Source organism: Euprymna scolopes, chromosome 41 (genome assembly GCF_053919585.1).
Source record: "Euprymna scolopes isolate OS-2025 chromosome 41, ASM5391958v1, whole genome shotgun sequence".
Taxonomy (NCBI): domain Eukaryota; kingdom Metazoa; phylum Mollusca; class Cephalopoda; order Sepiida; family Sepiolidae; genus Euprymna; species Euprymna scolopes.
This window is the reverse complement of record NC_136522.1, coordinates 34,922,827-34,940,373: the sequence shown is the minus strand read 5'-3', so window position 1 is coordinate 34,940,373 and position 17,547 is coordinate 34,922,827. Positions and strand designations below refer to the sequence as shown.

At 33.7% G+C, this 17,547-nt stretch overlaps 1 protein-coding gene across 3 annotated transcripts in view; it reads left to right on the top strand.

Moving 5' to 3' along the window:
* LOC145266468 (uncharacterized) overlaps positions 1–17,547 on the top strand; it is a 135,603-nt gene that overhangs the window by 34,457 nt on the left and 83,599 nt on the right. For 2 of the 3 annotated variants that reach the window (XR_013864720.1, XM_080122151.1), the window contains exon 2: positions 12,900–13,037. The exons of the other annotated variant lie outside the window; for it this stretch is intronic. The gene's annotated coding sequence lies outside the window, so the exon portion shown is untranslated. The remainder of the gene's footprint in view (positions 1–12,899; positions 13,038–17,547) is intronic. 3 annotated transcript variants of the gene reach the window in all.

Genomic DNA, 17,547 nt, shown 5'->3' with positions numbered 1-17,547 from the left:
GGGATCCTTCTACCGCTCCAGAAGATATCTCACTACTGATTCAATTCTCTATCTATATAAAAGCCAAGTATGTCCAAGGATGGAATACTGTTGCCATATCTGGGCAGGAGCTGCTAAAAACAGCCTATCCTGCCTTGACAGAGTACAAAATAGACTTTGTGGCTTAGTGGAGGATGCCCTTTTCTCTACCCTGCAACCTCTCTCCCACAGAAGAGACGCTGCGAGCCTGTCCTTGTTTTATCGTTATTTCCATGGCAGATGCTCGTCTGAACTCCAATCTCTGGTCCCCTCTCGCCAATCTTTTACGAAAAACACCCGTCTAGCTGAATCCACTGTGAAAAATTTCCCCCACTCTATATCTGTGCCTAAATCAAAACGCGGATTCCATGAACAAAGCTTCTTTCTTAGAACTGCACGCCTGTGGAACTCTGTTCCGTCTGTCTGCTTCCCTCCGGACTACAACTTGGATGTCTTCAAGTCCAATGTTAACAAATTCCTAATGAACCGCCCCCTTAAGTAAACACTTCAGCAAATCTCTTCACTAACGTAATGTACTTGCAATAACCCTTATCCCTGAGTGGCTTCCGGGCCTTGATAAGTGGTGATCACTGTGTAAAAAAAAATAAAAAAAATATAATATAATTCCATATCCAGAAAACGTCGCAGATTACAAGAGCCATGACAGCCATTTAGTGAATGGATTCTGGACCATGCAGTAGTTTCTGGTGGGGCCTCTCGATGCCATACTAATGGGTAATTGTTACGGCTTTACCTTATCATGTGCTACATAAAAAAAAAAATGTCCTGTCCTTTTCTCTCTTATTTTCCCTCTCTATCCTACTCTAACAAAGTATGTCGACCTGTTCCACAAATCCCAAAACCTCAACATGAAATATCTCCAGAAAAAAAAACTCGAATAAACCTAGAACACCATCTTCCAATGTAGACCCCTACTACCATGCCTCCTTCTCCAACATCAGGGGTCTATATTCCAACCTTCCAGAGGTTGAAACCCAATTACATGAGACGAAACCGGACATATTCTTTCTAAGTGAAACTGGAATAGGGCCGACCACTTCCCAAGATGAGTTCATAATTAACGGATACACTAACAACAGCTAAATCTGGCCCTCAAGATCGCCATGGGCATGGAATATGTGCCTACATTAAAGATGGCTTCCCGTGTGGCAGGGATATCTCTAGAGAAGATCCTAATTTACCCTATATGTGCTTCGGGGTTGCACTTGCTTACACCACTGTATTTATATTTTCCCTCTATCGGCCCCATAACAGCGGAGTTACTATCTTTAAGAGTATATCTGAGAAAATAGACCAGATCCTGTCTGCACATCCCTCGACTAACACTCACATCTGTGGTGATTTCAACGTCCATAACGAGGAATGGCTGACCCACTCAAATAAGACAGACGATGAGGGGAGGTTTTGTCATGATTTTGCCATTGCTTATGACCTCACTCAGATTGTTCGTAAGCCCACCCGTGTGCCCAATACTACAGGTCAATATGCAAGCCTCCTAGACTTTTTTCTCTCAACTTCCCCTGAGCTATGTTCATGTTCCGTTCATTCTCCTCTAAGATCCTCTGACCACTCCATCGTATCAGTTAAGATAAAAATGAAATGTAATAAGTCCTCAGACGTACCCCTCTACCGTATTGTATACCGATACTCCATAGCTGACTGGGATAGCTTCTGTACATTCATATCTGATCTACCTCTCCATTCCATGTTTTAAAAGGATGTGTCCTCTATAGTATCAGATCTGACCGAATAATTACTTGTAGGCATAGACCGATTCATACCAATCTAAAATATTCCAACAAAAACCTAACAGCCAGCCATGGTTCTCCCCAGAATGTGCTGCTGCTAGCGCACACAGAAATCACTTTTTCCATAGCTAACAACATAATAGATGCACTGAGACTAAAGCTGCTTTCAGGAACGCCAGCAACCACTGTAAAGTGTAATAAAAAATGCAAGAGAACTATATGCTCAGTCTGTTAAATCCAAAGTAGCTGATCAGCGGCTTGGTTCCCACCACTTTTGGCAAATAGCAAACAGGATCCTGAACAGAAGTGTGCGTTCTATCCCAACCATTATCAATGGACCAGAGGTCATCTCGTCAGCATCAGACAAGGCCAAACTATTTGCCAAGAACTTTGCCGCTAATTCTACCCTATGCGACGAAGGCCATCAGCTCCCCATATTTCCTCCTATAACACAGAACACGCTAGGTAACATACAAATATCTGTGCATGAGGTCGCCAAGCTAATCAAGAACCTTGATTCCAGTAAAACAACTGGCCCTGACGGCATCCCAATTATAGTGTTAAAAAAGCTTCAACCAGAACTTGTTCCCATACTTACAAAACTGTTTAAGCGTTGCCTTAAGGAGAAGTGCTTTCCAACTCCCTGGAGAACCTCATCAGTATGCCCTGTATTTAAGTCATCTCCCTCTCAGTATGCCCTGTATTTAAGTCATCTCCCTCTCAGTACAGGTCTCCTGTGTGTTATGAGTAAGTTGCTGGAATCCATATTGAATAGAAAAATAGTCAACCACCTCAGCAGAAATAGCTTTCTTAGTGACACGCAATATGGTTTCCGTTCTGCTAGATCTACCGCAGATGTGCTAATGGTTATATCCCATAGGATTAATGAATCTCCTGACAAAGGCTGCCTTTCTTGGGAAATCGCTCTTCACATATCAAAAGCCTTCGACAAGGTATGGCATAAAGGCCTATTTCACAAGATTTCCAGCTACGGTATAACTGGAAATGTTTTCTCTATCATTAAATCATTTCTCTCTGATAGGCTCATAAGAGTAGTGGTCAATGGACAAAAATCAGAGGCCTGCAGTATTAATGCTGGAGTCCCTCAAGGGTCCATCCTGGGCCCAACTCTCTTCCTGATCTACATCAATGATCTCCCTAAACACATGCTTAAATCATTCGTTGACATCTATGCTGATGACACGACCATCTACGGCAACACATCAAAGGCTGTAAATGACAAAGTTCTCTCTGATTCTCTCTCCTCTGATCTTGAGCGCATGTTTCAGTGGGGGAAGACGTGGCTGTTACCTTTAATGCATCTAAAATCAAACTCCTATCTTTACATCATCAACGCTCTGATCCCCATCTGACATCAATTGAAATGGATGGCTCTCGTCTAGGAGAAGCCCCATGTTTTGACAAGCTTCTGGGCTTGACCTTTACTCCTGATCTGAAATGGAACACGTACATCAAGTCTGTTGCCAAGGTCGCTGGAGAGATGGTGAGATACCTCTACTGTTCCAGAAGATATCTCACTACTGATACAATTCTCTATCTATATAAAAGCCAAGTACGTCCAAGGATAGAATACTGCTGCCATATCTGGGCAGGAGCTACTAAAAACAGCCTATCCTGCCTTGACAGAGTACAAAATAGACTTTGTGTCTTAGTGGGGGATGCCCTTTTCTCTTCCCTGCAACCTCTCTCTCACAGAAGAGACGCTGCGAGCCTATCTTTTTTATCGTTATTTCCATGGCAGGTGCTCGTCTGAACTCCAATCTCTTGTACCCCCCTCGCCAATCTTTTACGAAAAACACTAGCTGAATCAACTGTGAAAAATTTTCCCCACTCCTTATCTGTGCCTAAATCAAAACGTAGATTCCATGAACAGAGCTTCTTTCTTAGAACTGCACGCCTGTGAAACTCTGTTCCGTCTGTCTGCTTCCCACCTGACTACAACCTGGATGTCTTCAAGTCCACCGTAAACAAATTCATGATGAACCACCCCCTTAAGTAGACACTTCATTAAATCTCCACACTAACGTACTGTACTTGCAATAACCCTTATCCCTGAGTGGCTTCCGGGCCTTGATAAGTGGTGACCACCGTGTAAAAAAAAAAGAAAAACAAACAAACCAGAAGTCTAAGACTCGCGTTTCGCCCTCATTTTGGGCTCATCAGTTAAACACATCCGCACTTGTGATTTGAAATTCGAGCCTCTTGCATACAAAAGACGCGTTTAAAATCCCGAGTTCGGATGTGATGAGCCCAAAATGAGGGCAAAACTTGTGTCTTAGACTTCTGGTTTGTTGGCTGCAATGGCTCTTGTAAGCTGCGTCGTTTTTTGGCTATAGAATTATATTTTATATATATATATATATATATATATATATATATATATATATATATATATATATATATATATATATATACAGGATGTCCACAAAGTCTGGCTGCATATTCTACACACAAAAAAATCTATCCTTGTATTCCTTTTGGGTTAGTTTGCTACATTCACTTACCTTATGGTTTATCGTTTCGTCTCTTTGTCCCCAGAGTCTGCATTTGCTGTTTTCTTGTTTTCTCGATCTTTGCTTTGATGTTGGTGGGTCTTATCAAGTTATCTTGTGCTGCAGTTATCAGGGATTCAGTTTCTTGGTTTACATATCCTTTTCGCATCTATGTGCAAGTGTTTTTGTTATTCTCATATTTTGTCATCCTTACGAATCTTCCGTATAGTTGTTTCTTTTCCCATTTTCTTTTCTTGTCTCTGTATTCTGTTTTATTGATTTTCTCGGTATCTCTCACTGCTGCTGCTGCTGCTATTATTATTATTATTATTACTACTACTACTACTACTACTACTACTACTACTACTACTACAGTACCAAAAGAATAAATCCCTAAATAGTAACATTATAATTTAGAAAGTCATTTTAAGGGGGGGTCTTTGTTTACTAATCTATTACTGCACTAATCAACGATAATTTTCAACTGTTTATGAAAAAATGCATATAGCGTTATGTCAATTGACAACGAACCAACTTTATTAAAAAAATTACTTTTCATAATTCAATCAACTACAATGAAAATGTTAGGGAAAAGTATAAATAAACATCTGTGCACTTCTCAATTGTACCTTTTATGTTAGCCAGAAATATATACTAACATTACACGGGGGTTTACAGTAAGTTAAAAATGAAAAAAGCAACAAATCTCAGATTAAATATTTAGGAATTTAAAACGCATTTGAATCCATAATTTTACCGGAATCGGCTCTAAAATTCTAGAATGACTCATTTTACGTTACATTTATGTGTGAAACTGACCCACTACACTATTTATTATTATTTTAAAACATTTTCAGGAACTTTGTAAATACTGCATTCGTATGAAATTTTCAATGTCTTTTTTTTTTTGCCAGTTCGCGGTTATAACATTTTGTTGTGAAAGAAAACAAAGTGTATATATATATATATATATATATATATATATGTGTGTGTGTGTGTGTGTGTGTGTGTGTGTGTGTGTGTGTGTGTGTGTGTGTCATTGTTGTTGTTTTCAGTAGCGATCGAATTATATGACAAAATCTAATGTCAGTCTTTGTCCTCAGAAGTTTCAGATTGAATTTCTCACACAACGATTACTGTGTTTCATCATTCAGGTCAAGAGGTCAAGACGTCACCGTGCCATTTCTACCTACCGTATCTTATATTATTTACAATTGTGTTTACTATCAATTTATTTTGTCGCGGATCGTGTTAAATCCATAGAAAACAGAATAAAAATAAAAATGATGATGAACAGCATTAAACGAACATTACAAGAAGAAAAATGTTATTGAGATTGCAGATGCATGCATTTATAGCATGCTTGCATATTAAAAGTTCAATCAACAAAAGATTATTTAGTAATACGTTTCACAAAAGTATTATCGAATATGGCAGGAATTATGTTAAATGCCTTTTACACGTGAATGACGGTTTATAGGAATATATAGCAGCCTTGTTAAGGATATAGATAAATACAATAGTCTTCTTAAAATAATAGTAAAATATAGCAGTTTATTTAGTTTATAAGAAAGTATAGAAGTTTTGTTTATGCTATAAAAAACTATAATAGTTATATTTAGATGATATTAATGTTGTTGCTCTTTTTTCTTCTTGAGGAAGAGCATTGAATCAGATTTCTGTGTAGAGTTTACAATAATTGTGCCTTAGGCTTATCTAGTCTGCGTGAAGTCCTCATCGCTAGTCGTAACTCTTCATTTACCTGCAAGACTTTGTAGATATCAGCTATGTGAACCCGACTGTATTGATAAAAGATGCGAGACGCTGCCTGGTTTTCACCACCTCGAAGTCAAGGATACTCGTAGCATTCTACATACAAAAGCTTGGTGAGGGAAATGTGGAAAAATAATGCCGAATTATTCAAAATGTATATTATATTTTTTATACGATAAAACGAAATGTATATCATTATATTTATGTGTAAGATAAGACGAAACATCGGAAATGTGCGGGTAAACAGGGCGGTTTAAATTAACAGTCAGGGGCTCGGTATAAAAATCATTAATAAATAGTTTATTAGAAGAGAAAGCTGTCCGGGAATGCACATAAATTTAACAAAAATAAAATATGGAGGTATATAACGTATATTTGGATATTTATATAGTAAATGGAACGAGAAGAAAAAGCTGTGCAATTCTATTTAGTTAAAACGAGAGAGCGGTAAAGTCGTTTTCTTTGATGATCATTTTCTGACATCAAAATTAATTCAATTTTGATATTGTCAGAAAATAATGTTCACTTTCCTATCACATTCATATAGTGGGTTGGAAACTAAGTTGTTGCCTTAATTTTAAATGTATTGTGTTTTGAAAAAAATATTTGTTGTATTTTATTTTTCGAGTCAAAATCAATCTTGTTGAACGTTGAAAAACAGTTGTGAACATGAATAAAGAATACATCATTGATTAAATTTTATCTTTTTTTTAAATGTAGATTTAAAAAACGGCAAGAACTTAATTGCCAATCTAATACATAAGCAATTTATAAAACTGAAGAAACAATTTGATTTAGTGTAAATGTTGAATTTCTTCCATCGACGGCAGTAAAACGGCAACTGTTTTTGTAACGATAATTGGTTCTTAGTTATTTCTTAACAAAAATTGGTTCTTTGTAATTTTTTTAACGATGATTGGTTCTTTGTTATTTTTAACGGATAATTGGTTCTTAGTTATTTCTTAACGGAAATTGGTTCTTTGTAATTTTTTTAACGATGATTGGTTCTTTGTTATTTTTAACGGATAATTGGTTCTTTGTTATTTTTTAATGGATAATTGGTTCTTTGTTATTTTTTAATGATAATTGGTTCTTAGTTATTTCTTAACGAAAATTGGTTCTTTGTAATTTTTTTAACGATGATTGGTTCTTTGTTATTTTTAACGGATAATTGGTTCTTTGTTATTTTTAATGGATAATTGGTTCTTTGTTATTTTTAATGATAATTGGTTCTTAGTTATTTTTAAAAGGATAATTGCTCCTTGTTATTTTAACGGATACTTGGTTCTTAGTTATTTTTTAACGGATAATTGGTTTTTAGTTATTTCTTAACGAAAATTGGTTCTTTGTAATTTTTTAACGATAATTAGTTCTTTGTTATTTTTAATGATAATTTCTTCTTCGTTATTTTTAAAAGGATAATTGCTCCTTGTTATTTTAACGGGTAATTGGTTCTTAGTTATTTTTTAACGGATAATTGGTTCTTAGTTATTTCTTAACGAAAATTGGTTCTTTGTAATCTTTTTAACGATAATTAGTTCTTTGTTATTTTTTAATGATAATTGGTTCTTTGTTATTTTTAAAAGGATAATTGCTCCTTGTTATTTTAACGGATAATTGGTTCTTAGTTATTTTTTAACGGATAATTGGTTCTTAATTATTTCTTAACGAAAATTGGTTCTTTGTAATTTTTTTAACGATAATTAGTTCTTTGTTATTTTTTAATGATAATTGGTTCTTTGTTATTTTTAAAAGGATAATTGCTCCTTGTTATTTTAACGGATAATTGGTTCTTTGTTATTTTTTAACGGATAATTGGTTCTTAGTTATTTCTTAACGAAAATTGGTTCTTTGTAATTTTTTTTAACGATAATTGGTTCTTTGTTATTTTTTAATGATAATTGGATCTTTGTTATTTTTAAAAGGATAATTGCTCCTTGTTATTTTAACGCATAATTGGTTCTTAGTTATTTTTTAACGGAAAATTGGTTCTTAGTTATTTTTAACGGATAATTGGTTCTTAGTTATTTTTTAAAGGATAATTGGTTCTTAGTTATTTTTTAACGGATAATTGGTTCTTTGTTATTTTCAAAGGATAATTGGTTCTTAGTTATTTTTGATGGATAATTGGTTCTTAGTTATTTTTAACGATAATTGGTTTTTAGTTATTTTCTAGGGATAATTGGTTCTTGGTTATTTTTTACGGATAACTGGTTCTAAGTTATTTTTAACAGATAATTGGTTCTTAGTTAATTTTTAACGGATAATTGGTTCTTTGTTATTTTTAACGGATAATTGGTTCTTAGTTATTTTCAAAGGATAATTGGTTCTTTGTTATTTTTAATGGATAATTGGATCTTAGTTATTTTTTAATGGATAATTGGTTCTTTGTTATTTCCAAAGGATAATTAGTTCTTAGTTATTTTTAACGGATAATTGTTTCTTTGTTATTTTTTAACGGATAATTGGTTCTTAGTTATTTTTTAACGGATAATTGGTTGTTTGTTATTTTTAAAGGATAATTGGTTCTTAGTTATTTTTTAACGGATAATTGATTCTTAATTATGTTTTACTTGATAATTGGTTCTTTGTTATTTTTTAACGGATAATTGGTTCTTAGATATTTTAACGATAATTGGTTCTTAGTTATTTTTAACGATCATTGTTCTTAGTTATTTTTTTACGGATAATTGGTTCTTAGTTATTTTTTAACGGATAACTGGTTCTAAGTTATTTTTTAACGGATAATTGGTTCTTAGTAATTTTTTAACTGATAATTGGTTCTTAGTTATATTTTAACGGAGAATTGGTTGTTTGTTATTTTTTAATTGTATAATTGGTTCCTAGTTATTTTTAATAGATAATTGGTTCTTTGTTATTTTTTAACTGATAATTGCTTCTTAGTAATTTTTTTACGGATAATTCGTTCTTAGTTATTTTTTAACAGATAATTGGTTCTTAGTTATTTTTTAATGGATAATTGGTTCTTTGTTATGTTTAATGGATAATTGGACATTAGTAATTTTTAACGGATAATTGGTTCTTAGTTATTTTTTTACGGATAATTTGTTCTTAGTTATTTTTTAACGGATAACTGGTTCTAAGTAATTTTTTAAGGGATAATTGGTTCTTAGTTATTTTTACCAGATGATTGGTTCTTTGTTAATTTCTAAGGATAATTGGTTCTTTTGTTATTTTTTAATGGATAATTGGTTCTTAGTTATTTTTAATGGATCATTCGTTCTTTGTAATTTTTTAATGGATAATTGGTTCTTTGTTATTTTTTAATTGATAATTGGTTCTTTGTTATTTTTAATGGATAATTGGTTCTTAGTTATTTTTTAATGAATAATTGATTCATTATCATTTTTTAATGAATAATTGGTTCATTGTTATTTTCTAATGGATAATTGTTTCTTTGTTATTTTTTAACTGATAATTGGTTCTTTGTTCTTTTGTAACGGATAATTGGTTCCTAGTTAATTTTATATGGATAATTGGTTCTTTGGTATTTTCAAAGGATAATTTGTTTTTTGTCATTTTTTAACGGATAATTGGCTCATTGTGTTTGTTTAACGGATAATTGGTTCTTAGTTATTTTTTAACGGATAATTGGTTCTTTGGTATTTTCAAAGGATAATTGGTTCTTTGTTATTTTTTAACGGATAATTGGTTCTTAGTTATTTTTTAACGGATAATTGGTTCTGAGTTATTTTTAACGGATAATTGGTTCTGAGTTATTTTAACGGATAATTGGTTCTTAGTTATTTTTAATGGATAATTGGTTCTTAGTTATTTTTAACGATAATTGGTTCTTAGTTATTTTTTAACGGATAATTTGTTTTTAGTTATTTTTTAACGGATAACTGGTTCTTAGTTATTTTTTAACGGATAATTGGCTCTTAGTTATTTTTTAAATCGACATACCGAAAGTCCAAGTCTCCAGTTTAATAGACTTTCCTGTGTGTTGCGCGGTTCCTCAAGTAGTAGAGTACTCGTCTCGCATGCAGGAGATTCGGATTTTGAATCCCGAGTTCGGACGTGTTGAACTGTTGAGCCCAAATAATGGTGAAACTCGAGTTTTGACTTTCGGTTTGTTTATTTTCATGGCTTGTGTTAACTGCGACGTTCGTTGTTTGACTGTGAAAATCATTTTATCATCTTATATTCTGTAAATATATATATATATATATATATATATATATATATATATGAGAGAGAGAGAGAGAGAGAGAGAGAGAGAGATGGGAGATAAATGCTCGTTTAATCATCGTTTGCTTCTCTAAAATCATTTTTTCTATATAATTTATTCCCACAACTACATGATAAAATATTCCTTAGTTGTTTTTATTCTATTATAATGATTCTAATCAGACGAAAAGGCCCAACCTACAAAATCGTATGTTTTAACAATAAGTGAGCTTTCTCTTACTACATTTCTATCTTCTATAAACCTAACCCTAACCCTAACCCTAACCCTCTCTCAGCGTATGTTCTCTTACACCTTTCCCTACACTTATATGTATATTTATTTATTTTTTAATTTAACTGGTTACATTATTTCATATATTTATTCACACACACACACACACACACACACACACACACACACACACACACACACACACACACACACACATATATATATATATAATAATATATAATAATATATATAATATATATATATATAATAATATATATATAATAATATAATAATATATATATATATATAATATATATTTAATAATATTCAATAATAATATATATTTAAGGATTTTTGTGTGTGTGTAGGTTCGTTTCTTGTGGATTCCAAAACGGCTAGGTCGATTTTTAAACTTTTTCAAACAAACGTACTTGATCTATCTGAGAGTGTTCTTACATAGGCTTTGTACCGGAATGCTTTCGATAAGTATCGAAAATGGATAATCGAAACAATCCAATTTTTAAAAAAGTCAGATTTTTACGAAAGTTTACAATTTTAGACAACCTAACATCACTAGCTCATTTGAAAAGTTCTGTCACAATTGAAAAAAACAGCCTAAAAAATCACATGTAATTTTTTTAGGACAAGGGTGTGTTCCAAATAATTATTTCTTTTTAGAGCTAAATTGAACCATGATACATTATTTTTATACGTTTAACTAAAATTGAAGTAATTGTGAAAAATAATTGAATAAACTCAATAGCTGATTCTTCAATAAGAAAGGAGCGCGTTTGAAATGAATGTTTCTGCTTAGAGCACGACCGAACAATGATACTTGACTTTTGCATTTTAAACTTTAAGTTAAGCCATTATTTAAATACAATTACAAAAAATCAAAAGAAGGTTCCATGCAGAGCAATGTAGACTATAATATAATGTAGAATATGATGCAATATATGCAATGTGGACTATAATGTAATGTGGAATATAATGTCATGTGGACTCTACTGTAATAAGGACTATAATCTAATGTAGACTATAATGTAATGTAGACTATAATGTAATATAATGTAAATTATAATGTAATGTGGACTATAATGTAATGTGGATAATTATGTATTGTGGATTATAATGCAATGTGGACTATAATGTTATGTAAATTATAATGTAATGTAGACCATAATACAATGTAGATTATAATGTAATTGAGATTATAATGTAATGTAGACTATAATGTAATGTGGACTATAATGTAATGTGAACTATAGTATAATGTGGACTATAATATAATGTAGACTGTAATATAATGTGGAGTATAATGTAATGTAAACTATAATTCAATGTGCACTATAATATAATGTGGACTATAATGTAATGTGGACTATAATATAATGTGGACTATGATGTAATGTGAAAAATAATGTCATGTGTACGATAATATAATGTGGACTGTAATGTAATGTGGACTATAATGCAATGGGTACTTTAATATAATGTGGACTTTGTATGTAATGTAGACTATAATATTATGTAAACAACAATTCAATGTGGACTAGAATATAATATGGACTATAATGTAATATGGACTATAATGTAATGTGGACTATAATGTAATGTAAACTATAATATAATGCAGACTATAATGTAATGTGGACTATAATTTAATGTAGACTATAATGTAATGTTACTATAATTTAATGTTGACTATAATGTAATGTTACTATAATGTAATGTGGACTATAATGTAATGTGGACCCTAATGAATGTAAACTATAATGAAATGTTGACTATTATGTAATGTAAACTCTAATGTAATGTAGACTATAATTTAATGTAGGTCGCTCGAGGATAAGAACTTGTTTATATTGGATTTGAAGGCTACCATGTTGTATTCAACCGAGAAACAGACCAATGGAACAGTGTTCCAAAGGCGATAGTTCTGGGAAAAAAGCTTTGTTCAATGAATCTGCATTTAGATTTAGGCACAGAAAGAGCGTGTGGGATATCATATATAGTGGTAGTAGCTAGTTGAGTTTTTTTGTAAAAGTTTTTCAAGGGAGGGGTATAGATTGTAGTTCAGCTGAGCACTTGCCATGGAAATAGCGATGGAGTAGATATAGGCTAGCGGAGTCTCTGCTGTGGAAAATAAGGTTGCAGGAAAGAGAACTGGCTTCACAGGTTTTGAAGTCAGTTTTGAAATTTATGAAGGAAGAATAGTAGCTAGTTGCCAAGCAGCTCCTACTCAAATGTGTCACTAGTACTCTATTTTAGGATTATCTAGCTCTTATGCAGATAGAGGAGTGCATCGGCAGCGAGATGCCTACTGGGGCAGTATACTATATTGCATGTCACTGAGTAGATTATTTTTGCTGTGGCGGTTGACCATTTCTCTGTTTATCGCAGATTTCAGCATGACGCACAGAAGACTGATTGTTCCATACTGAGAGGAAGATGATTTCCGAAATTTTTAAATACGTGACAGACTGATGGAGTTTTCCAAAGTGTTGGGAAGCATTTCTCCCCTGATGTTTAAACAACTTTGTAAGTATGAGAGCTAGTTCCGGTTGAAGTTTTTTGAGCACTACAACTGGAATGCCGTCAAGGCCAGTTGCTTTACTAGAATCAAAGTGTTTGATATGTCTTAGGAACATCAGGTACAGATATTTGTATGTCGCATAGTGTTTTCAGTAACAGGAGGAAATACGTGAGGTAGGCGGCCCTGATCGCATAGGATAGAATTTGCTGCAAAGTGCTTGGCAAAAGTTTTGCTTTGTAAGATGCTGACGAGATTACCTCAGGTTTATTGATGATGGTAGGGATGAAGGACACTATGCATCATTCGCCAAAGCCGGTGGAAGCCAAGCCGCTGATCAGCTACTTTAAACTTGACGTATAGCGCATACGAATTTCTTGCATTTTCTATCAGTAATAATTAACTATAAATCAATATTTTTAAGTACATTTATCTATATTTTTCGACCAGTCCAATATATTTGAGATTATATAATAACCTAGCTAAGTTTGTATCCACAGATTAATGTGTGTGTGTGTGTGTGTGTGTGTGTGTGTGTGTGTGTGTGTGTGTGTGTGTGTGTGTGTGTGTGTGCGTGTAACAGTCTCCACCTAACTACTCTCTCAATTTTTAGTCTTTAGACTTGAACATATATTCATATCAAATCATAGTAGGTTCAAATTTCTTAGTGAATGCGATCATTTACTTTCGGCTCGGGGAGTGGAAATGCAAATTGTCTGTTTATTTGGTATTACCCTTCAAGGAATAAATTACATTTCACTTGTGGACATTGTTTATCCTGAAAGAAAGTGGTATTAAAACCCACTTGAGGACCGGTTTCAACTGGACGAAAATAATACCGTTACACTAAACCATATATTCACTCTTTATCTCCTCCACCTCTCAAGAATCTATCGCGTCTTTTCCCCTCTAGATACACACATACACATGCACATATATATATATATATATATATATATATATATATATATATATATATATAAAGCATATGTTTTTATTTCTACAAACATAAGTATGTATAAGTATATACATACTTCAGCTAGGCTTCTTTAGGCCAAGCCGTTGGAATGAAAATAAAAAAGGTAACAAAATAATTCAGAAACAAAAGTAAACACATGATGGCTTTGCGAAATCTTTCGATCGAAATAAACAGATCACTTTTTATTGTTTTGAACGTTGTCGGACACATGCAACAAATGTAACAAGTGTTGAGTCTTATAAGTTTTTCCGAGAAAGTGAAGCTGACTATCGTGTACCGCGAGTGTCAGGGAATTAAGAAAAATTTATGTGTTAACTTCTCGTAGCCTGGAAGTAGAATACCAACCTATGAAGTCTAGGGTGATTTTGTGACTGGGTTCAAATCTACCCACCTGCATAATTGTCACTTTCTACACTGATGATAGTGTAAGCATGACACGCTGTCTTAACGAACAAAAATAATTGTTAATATTTGTTTTAAAAATATTATATTATCGATATATATATATATATATATATATATATATATATATATATATATATATATATATATTAGTGAAGGGACGATTTCAATATTTTTCCCGATTCTGATACAATTACCGATTCCGTGATAAATTCCCGATCCCGATACAATTACCGATTCAGATTCAGATTCTTTATAAATCTCTGACTATTTAACTATAAGATTGTTATTTTCCCCGATTTCCGTAGAAACACGTTAAATATGCAGATATTTATCAAACCGTCAAAATACATGTGGGGAGAGTGATCCATCGACTTTAGCTTCACTGGTATTTTAAAATCAATAAATATTTATTATTTTATCATTATTATCAGCAATTGGAAGATTTTACTTTGAACAAAATCAAATAAAAAAGACAATTAAAAGAATCCTTTTGGCATCGGAAAATAGGCATCTATTTTTCCGATTTCGATACCGATTCCAATAGTCCGAAATCTTCCGATTTTTCTGATTCCTGATTCTGATTAATCGTCCCAACACTAATATATATATATATATATATATATATATATATATATATATATAGAGAGAGAGAGAGAGAGAGAGAGAGAGATAGAAAGAGAGAGAGAGAGAGAGGCCGACAGACAGAAAGAAAGAAAGAAAGAAAGAAAGAAAGGGAGAGTTGTAAAAAGAGAGCAGGCAAAGACTATTTTATATCAACATATAAAAGAAAGAAATATCAAATTAAAAAAATAGAAGATAAACAATCACCAATAAAAATGAGGTAAATAAAAAAAATGATTAACTATCACAATAATCTTATAAAGTGAATTTTTACTTCTACTCCGTTGAGAAAAATACATTTGCTTCGACAGTGATTTAGGTCAATTATTGGCTCATATTTTTAAAATATATTCAATCGATTTAAAACAATTTTAATATTTATTCCTGATCAATATTATTTCCTAATCAGAGATAAAACAAAGCAGAGAGACTTTTCATCCTCGCACTTAAAAGAAACCACCAACTTTACAACATTGGATATATTCACAGACTTAATTCACACGAGTAAACATTTTCGTAATCGTTATATCGTGGATTTCGATGAATCCGAGGTGGAATACGTCATCAAACAAAGAGTTGAGTAACACAATGAATTTTATTGAACACATACGGACGATAAGTAATAAACGTTTATGACCTGTGATGTAATCGTTCGAGTTTCTGACCTGTGATGTAATCGTTCGAGTTTCTGACCTGTGATGTAAACCTTCGAGTTTCTGACCTGTAATGTGATCGTCCGAGTTTCTGACCTGTGATATAAACCTTCGAGTTTCTGACCTGTGATGTAATCGTTCGAGTTTCTGACCTGTGATGTAAACCTTAGAGTTTCTGATCTGTGATGAAAACCTTAGAGTTTCTGACCTGTGATGTAATCGTTCGAGTTTCTGACCTGTGATGTAATCGTTCGAGTTTCTGACCTGTGATGTAAACCTTCGAGTTTCTGACCTGTGATGTAAACGTTCGAGTTTCTGACCTGTGATGTAATCGTTCGAGTTTCTGACCTGTGATATAAACCTTCGAGTTTCTGACCTGTGAGGTAAACGTTCGAGTTTTTGACCTGTGAGGTAAACGTTCGAGTTTCTGACCTGTGATGTAAACGTTCGAGTTTCTGACCTGTGATGTAATCGTTCGAGTTTCTGACCTGTGATGTAAACCTTCGAGTTTCTGACCTGTGATGTAAACCTTCGAGGTTCTGACCTGTGATGTGATCGTTCGAGTTTCTGACCTGTGATGTAATCGTTCGAGTTTCTGACCTGTGATGTAAACCTTCGAGTTTCTGACCTGTGATGTAATCATTCGAGTTTCTGACCTGTGATGTAAACCTTCGAGGTTCTTACCTGTGATGTGATCGTTCGAGTTTCTGACCTGTGATGTAAACGAACATTTGACCTGTGATGTAATCGTTCGAGTTTCTAACCTGTGATGTAAACGAACGAGTGTTTGACCTGTGATGTAAACGTTCGAGTTTCTGACCTGTGATGTAATCGTTCGAGTTTCTGACCTGTGATGTAATCGTTCGAGTTTCTGACCTGTGATGTAAAAGTTCGAGTTTCTGACCTGTGATGTAAACCTTAGAGTTTCTGACCTGTGATGTAATCGTTCGAGTTTCTGACCTGTGATGTAATCGTTCGAGTTTCTGACCTGTGATGTAAACCTTAGAGTTTCTGACCTGTGATGAAAACCTTAGAGTTTCTGACCTGTGATGTAATCGTTCGAGTTTATGACCTGTGATGTAATCGTTCGAGTTTCTGACCTGTGATGTAATCGTTCGAGTTTCTGACCTGTGATATAAACCTTCGAGTTTCTGACCTGTGAGGTAAACGTTCGAGTTTTTGACCTGTGAGGTAAACGTTCGAGTTTCTGACCTGTGATGTAAACGTTCGAGTTTCTGACCTGTGATGTAATCGTTCGAGTTTCTGACCTGTGATGTAAACCTTCGAGTTTCTGACCTGTGATGTAAACCTTCGAGGTTCTGACCTGTGATGTGATCGTTCGAGTTTCTGACCTGTGATATAAACCTTAGAGTTTCTGACCTGTGATGTAATCGTTCGAGTTTCTGACCTGTGATGTAATCGTTCGAGTTTCTGACCTGTGATGTAAACCTTCGAGTTTCTGACCTGTGATGTAATCGTTCGAGTTTCTGACCTGTGATGTAATCGTTCGAGTTTCTGACCTGTGATATAAACCTTCGAGTTTCTGACCTGTGAGGTAAACGTTCGAGTTTTTGACCTTTAAGGTAAACGTTCGAGTTTCTGACCTGTGATGTAATCGTTCGAGTTTCTGACCTGTGATGTAATCGTTCGAGTTTCTGACCTGTGATGTAAACCTTCGAGTTTCTGACCTGTGATGTGAGACGGCAAATGGTTAACAAAGGAACAATAGATAATAAAAGCAAATGGTTTTTGTCAGACAATTATGGAGGCCACGCATGCTACATATCAGTCTGTCAATGCCACTATCTCCATATCTCTCTCACCAGGTTTTATTTTCTGGCCCCTTACTTTCAATTTCGT